The sequence below is a fragment of the Vicugna pacos genome, unplaced genomic scaffold (assembly GCF_048564905.1).
Source record: "Vicugna pacos unplaced genomic scaffold, VicPac4 scaffold_19, whole genome shotgun sequence".
In the NCBI taxonomy this organism is placed as follows: domain Eukaryota; kingdom Metazoa; phylum Chordata; class Mammalia; order Artiodactyla; family Camelidae; genus Vicugna; species Vicugna pacos.
Genome location: NW_027328740.1, coordinates 30979690 through 30986466, shown reverse-complemented (window position 1 = coordinate 30986466; position 6777 = coordinate 30979690). Strand labels below are relative to the sequence as shown.

General features: G+C 45.2%; 1 long non-coding RNA gene across 1 annotated transcript; it reads left to right on the top strand.

The window, feature by feature from the left end:
- Window positions 1-215: 215 nt before the first annotated feature.
- Window positions 216-5183, top strand: LOC140693097 (uncharacterized). The gene is made up of 3 exons (XR_012068753.1): window positions 216-342; window positions 3544-3616; window positions 4990-5183. It is a non-coding gene; the product is annotated as an uncharacterized lncRNA (long non-coding RNA).
- Window positions 5184-6777: the final 1594 nt, after the last annotated feature.

The following is a 6777-nucleotide window of genomic DNA, read 5'->3' as shown; positions in this document are numbered from 1 at the left end:
CTGACCAGTAAGCTGATGACAGGCAGATCTTCCACTGTCTGCCCTTTCAGGTTCTGGAAACTGACCTGTGACCTCAGGTCTTTGGGCAGCAGCAGTATCTCGAACTTACACAGCTTCCCGGACCAAACACCTAAGCCAAGCTCCACAGAGGGCGGCAGCCCCTCCATCACACTGATCCACCCACAGAACTCTGCCCGGTTACCTAGGATCCAACAGCCACAACAAGCCTCGCGGTACACACCAACATTCCACCTGGAATCCAACCGCTAACTGCCATCCCCAATGGCTGCTGCATCTTGTCAGTGTTGGGGGAGGGGCTGCATCCGACGAGAAGTTCCTAAGGTAAATGTGATTCTACCCACTAGCGTCCCATGGGCCTTTCTTCTTCCCTCTTTCCTTTTGTTCAGATCTCTATGCACAGTACCAATGGAGGGAAGTGTGTCCCTTTTCAGTTGATGGTTTCACACGTCTTTAAACTTTCTAACAGTTCACAGTACACAGAGACCCACTAAAGGAGACTTATGTTCCTATAATATCCGTACACCCGGAATACATATGCGTCGCCTGATTTCTGCTGAAACACCCGCACTCTCAGGACATGGATCCATTGGTTTCATGGGGGCTGAAATTCCAAGAAATGAAACCAACCCCAATGTGCACTTTGCTGTCAGTCTCTTTTGCTCTTAGTACACTTTGGCAGAGCTACTTGCCTTTGTTATAGGCTTCTTACAATTCTTCTCTACGTAGCCTAGAATATGGCATTCCTTCATCCTGTTGGAAGACATACAAGTCTACATCACGGACTAGGAATCCATTTGATTCCAAATCGGCATTAGGGTTAGGTCACGATATGTTCTTATGAATCAAAATTTACGAATATGAATGCACGCCTCCGAATACAAGTGTGCTGAGTACATGCAAGCCGCGATAATGGGTTGATGCATGCTGAATGATCCTTGACATCACCTTAAGTATTTTCTTTTGAATAATCATGGTTCCCTTGGTAAATATCAGCCAACCGTACCATTTTGGTGTTTGTTTGTTGGTTTGATTCTTTGTTGGTCTGCTTCTCGCTTGTATTGCAAACACGACAGGCCATGCATCTCTCCTTAAGCTTGAAACAGAGAGTCAAATAAGCTGATTCACTTAAGAGAGTGCTTCCAATCACCTATGATTTCCTGCTTCCCTCTCCCATCTTTAGGGTTTTGATGTCCTCCTTGCCTTCTTCTTGTTTCTTCTTTGCCACTCATGCTCTTCTTGCATTTCCAATAATGGTTTCTTCTTTCCATTTCATCTTGCTGCTTTTCTATTCAGGGTAGATTTCTCAACCATTCTTGTAGGATAAGTTTTGAACTGCTGAATTCTTTTAAGATTTGCCGGTTTGTGGAATTTTCTAGCTCTGCCGTTATTAGGACTGGCGGTCATGTGGCATAGGCTCCCCTAGGTGGCAGCATTTGGCCATTCAGGATATGGTCTGTGTCCTGGCACTCCTCCCTCTCCTGCAATATTGCTGCCGAGATATCAGCTGAATCCCCTCTTGAGGTTCCCTTGTGACTATGTTGTTTCCTCCAGGTGCATTTTAAATCACTGTGATATTCGTGAGCTTTGTTGATTTGAATCATACAGCTGCTGGTAGGTCTATTGGGATTCCACCTCCTTTGGATGCTGTGTAATTCCTGAATTCGCATACATGATTCTTTCTTGGCTTTCAGGAAGTTTCAGTCTGATTTTTCTACAGATAAATTTTCAGACATTTTTTGTTTCCTTATCTCTTGCTTTTCCATCTGGGACCCTTATGAATTCTAGTCTTTCATGCCCTGTCTTAACCCAGGGTTCAACAGCAATGTTTACATTGCTTTGCACTTGCTTTCCTATGTCTGCTTCTGACCGAGGTTTTTCTGATCCCATGTCTTCACAGTCATTCACGCGTCCCTCTGCATTATCTAGTCTGCTTACGACTAAATTTTAGCCCTGATATTATCACATCCATTGAGTTTCCTGATATTTTTTGGCTCGTCTTTAGACTTTCTCTTCCCCTTTTCCGGTATTCTGCCTTATGTGATTCTGAGACACTGTTGTTTTTCAGTGATTTCCTGACCTCCATTTTCAACACATGGTCTGGATAGCGTTTTGCAGTCTAGTTGTTTGAAAGCTTATCTTTTGGGCCTTCAATATCTTTGGAACTGAAAATGGTACTTCCTGTTTCTTTTACTGTACTTCTTCACCTCTACTGCTCAGGTAATATCAGGTATGTAATGTGGACTTCTAGGGCTTTGTTAAGTGAAAATTTTAGACTTTTGGCTCTACGCAATTCCATGGGATTTCTGTGCGGACAATTTCTCCTAGACATTGATGCCATATCGTGTTCCTGTGTGTGTTGTCTGGTATATCTCCAATTGCTGTTGTTGCATTAGTTTTGATGAAAAACCAATACTATTTCGATTTGCATAACTTCATTTTGATAATGCTTATCTCACAATTCTGAAAGTGCGCAGGACACTTCCTCTTGTGGAAATGAAGCTTTTAAAAGTTCTCAGCTCTGCATTCTGCTCTATGTCATTTTGGAGTGTTTCCAAAACAGCAAACTGAGAGTGCGCTTGTGCTTTGTAGTTCCACGGGAATGTCCCAATGAAAGCAGTTCTTCTCAGAGCTTCTCTGTCTACAGAAACACCAGTGGAATGCATATCTATGGATGTCACATATCAGGGCCTGCTGGAATGATCCCGCAGACCTACCTTGGTGTCCTCGGTGCCGTACCGTGCTGGTGCCATCCAAAATGTAGCATCCGCTTTAGGGAGATAATGCTGTAGGTAATGCTTCCTCTTCTAACGCTGTGGACTTGGACCACTCTTACTTGTCCTCTCATCCTTGTGGCACGGGTGCACGAAGGCAACCACACAGCTGTTGCGCATCCTGTGCCTCAAACCAAACCATAATCCCAGCCCAGGTTATGAATGTAGCAGGTCCTAAGTCTTTTCATTCTGATTTCAAAACCAAGGCCCCCTGGATCCCTCAGACCAGATGAACGATATCTCTGATTCAGCCCCACACGTGCTCTATTGGCAAAATGCCCAATTGGTCCCTGGTCCTGCAGATGCACTGGCTGTGGCCATGGGACATATTGGTAATCTCAACCACGTGACCAGTTTTGATGCTTTATCATTGGTACACATTTTGGTTTGCTCTCTTGATTCGACCCACCACATCCCACAATGCACTCCAGATCCCTGAGACTCAGCGTGTGCCATCATTCGTAGCCCTATCCCTCACAGAACGTTGCCTCTGCTACCTCAAATGTGGCAGCTGGGATCTTGGACTCCGAATCAACTGTGGGGATATTTTGCGCTGGTTTCTTTGAGTTCTGTCAGCCAAGCATCTGCTGTGCACTCTTGTAAATCTCAGCACATCACCTTCTATCCCATGTCTCCTGTCCGCTTGAGAGTGTGCGTCCAAGTTAAACAGAGTTTCACCCTTGTTGCTCCATCACCAGGGGTCAGACCCTCACTGGATTCCATTTCCTGCTTTGCCTTCTCCTGCTTCCAGGTGTCCTGAGGCCTCATCCTGTCTTTGGAAGTAACAGACCTCTCTTCGGCAAGTGTCCTGTGCCAAGGGCTGGGTGAGTGGATGTTTCCATTGCTCTGTTCATGGGAGCGAGTGAGTGCAGGTTGCACTTCTTCTCTGCCAACTGGGCATCGATGAATCAACACTATCCAGATACATTTCACAGAAATGTGATATTTGCTTAGCTCTTTGTTTCTATACAGCCGTGGTGGGAGGGATGGTCCGAATACACCTGTTTTGACATTGTGTTGATATCTCATTTGCAGTCTTTAAGAAGTTTAAAAGAATTCATTTACATGTTTTGGGAGTTATACGGAAATGAAGTTATTTTTTGAAACACACTCAATCGACCTAGAAGCCAGACTTGTCAATTTTGGTAACATTTTGTCAGCTCGACGGAAAACCTAGACAGATAGAATGCAAATTGGCAGTCCAAACTGTTAAAGGGTTCATGTCGGCTCTTTACGGTTGAAGCCTCCGAAACCAACAGGAACCATGAAATAACTATTGGAAACTTGAAATAACCCCCAAACTTGGATACACTTGTGCATTGGTGCCCTTTACTCCCAAAGACACCTACTGGCCAATATTGGCATTTCAAGGGGTAACATCCCTCTCTAGGAAAATACAAGAGGAAAGAAACCAAATATATACATTTAGGTTTGAATCCAAAAGCACCTAGAGGCATTCTAGCTAGGAGAACCCTGCTGCTATTATGCTAGTCTATGGAGAACCAGGTGTTCTTCTATCAGTGATGAGAACGCTTAATCATCCGATCATGTTGGGTAAAGCCATTTAACGCAACCAAGTCTGCACCCGCATGATATAGTGCCCACGGGGGCTTGACTCAAGTGAAAGACGATCCACATAAGCTGTGTCTTTTATATCATTGGCGACTTTTACAGTACAGTTCCCTTTCTGACTTGTACTATTTACCTATACTGTCTTGAAAAATTGAGGCCTAATACAGATTCAAGTTCAGTCAGATTCCCCTCTCTTACCACACTCCCTTCACCCCAGGGAAGACATAAGCACAACATTTGCTGAATCTAGCGGAAGGCCATCGTTTCTAGGTGTGAGCTAAGTATTCAATTCCTATCTATTTCAGCCAAGTTTATTGGACCTTTAAGGAGTTCACTGTTGTTCACAGAGTGTGAAGCTGGAGGAACTCTGATTCTAGGAGGGGCTTGTTTTACTCGTAATGGCTTCATTGCAGCTCAGCTACTGATCCTTCAAAATGGATGCCTGTGTGGAGGGGAGGGAAGGCAAGTGCTTGCTAGCTAGGCCCAAACCTGGGAAAAGGCTTACCTGGGCTTGGTGAATTCTGGTCTGAATGGCTTGGGAATGCCCCTTGGGAAGTGTGGATTCCCATGACCTCTTCCAAGAACAGGAGCGTTTTGATCATCTCTGCCATCTCTTCTCTTGCAGACGTCAGGGACCTTGGACCCGTTCTTGGAGAAGAGAATTGAGGAACTTCCTCAAGTCCACGTTGGCACTCCGTATGTTTCTGCCAGTATCAGTGAGGTTCAATATGTCTCATGAATGTCTTTTGAGCCTGGTATCCTCTACAGCTGTCTCCACGCCAGTATTCTCCATTGTAGCAGAACATCTCTCATCCATGTGTTCGCATCTCTCCTCAATCCGTTCAGCCAGCTTTTCGGCCAGCTTCTCTTCGTGTCTCCCCTAAAGTTGACTTCACCAGGACTGGGCAAGTCTGAAAGTACCTCGGAGCCTCACCAGTAAGCTGATGACAGGCAGATCTTCCACTGTCTGCCCTTTCAGGTTCTGGAAACTGACCTGTGACCTCAGGTCTTTGGGCAGCAGCAGTATCTCGAACTTACACAGCTTCCCGGACCAAACACCTAAGCCAAGCTCCACAGAGGGCGGCAGCCCCTCCATCACACTGATCCACCCACAGAACTCTGCCCGGTTACCTAGGATCCAACAGCCACAACAAGCCTCGCGGTACACACCAACATTCCACCTGGAATCCAACCGCTAACTGCCATCCCCAATGGCTGCTGCATCTTGTCAGTGTTGGGGGAGGGGCTGCATCCGACGAGAAGTTCCTAAGGTAAATGTGATTCTACCCACTAGCGTCCCATGGGCCTTTCTTCTTCCCTCTTTCCTTTTGTTCAGATCTCTATGCACAGTACCAATGGAGGGAAGTGTGCCCCTTTTCAGTTGATGGTTTCACACGTCTTTAAACTTTCTAACAGTTCACAGTACACAGAGACCCACTAAAGGAGACTTATGTTCCTATAATATCCGTACACCCGGAATACATATGCGTCGCCTGATTTCTGCTGAAACACCCGCACTCTCAGGACATGGATCCATTGGTTTCATGGGGGCTGAAATTCCAAGAAATGAAACCAACCCCAATGTGCACTTTGCTGTCAGTCTCTTTTGCTCTTAGTACACTTTGGCAGAGCTACTTGCCTTTGTTATAGGCTTCTTACAATTCTTCTCTACGTAGCCTAGAATATGGCATTCCTTCATCCTGTTGGAAGACATACAAGTCTACATCACGGACTAGGAATCCATTTGATTCCAAATCGGCATTAGGGTTAGGTCACGATATGTTCTTATGAATCAAAATTTACGAATATGAATGCACGCCTCCGAATACAAGTGTGCTGAGTACATGCAAGCCGCGATAATGGGTCGATGCATGCTGAATGATCCTTGACATCACCTTAAGTATTTTCTTTTGAATAATCATGGTTCCCTTGGTAAATATCAGCCAACCGTACCATTTTGGTGTTTGCTTGTTGGTTTGATTCTTTGTTGGTCTGCTTCTCGCTTGTATTGCAAACACGACAGGCCATGCATCTCTCCTTAAGCTTGAAACAGAGAGTCAAATAAGCTGATTCACTTAAGAGAGTGCTTCCAATCACCTATGATTTCCTGCTTCCCTCTCCCATCTTTAGGGTTTTGATGTCCTCCTTGCCTTCTTCTTGTTTCTTCTTTGCCACTCATGCTCTTCTTGCATTTCCAATAATGGTTTCTTCTTTCCATTTCATCTTGCTGCTTTTCTATTCAGGGTAGATTTCTCAACCATTCCTGTAGGATAAGTTTTGAACTGCTGAATTCTTTTAAGATTTGCCGGTTTGTGGAATTTTCTAGCTCTGCCGTTATTAGGACTGGCGGTCATGTGGCATAGGCTCCCCTAGGTGGCAGCATTTGGCCATTCAGGATATGGTCTGTGTCCTG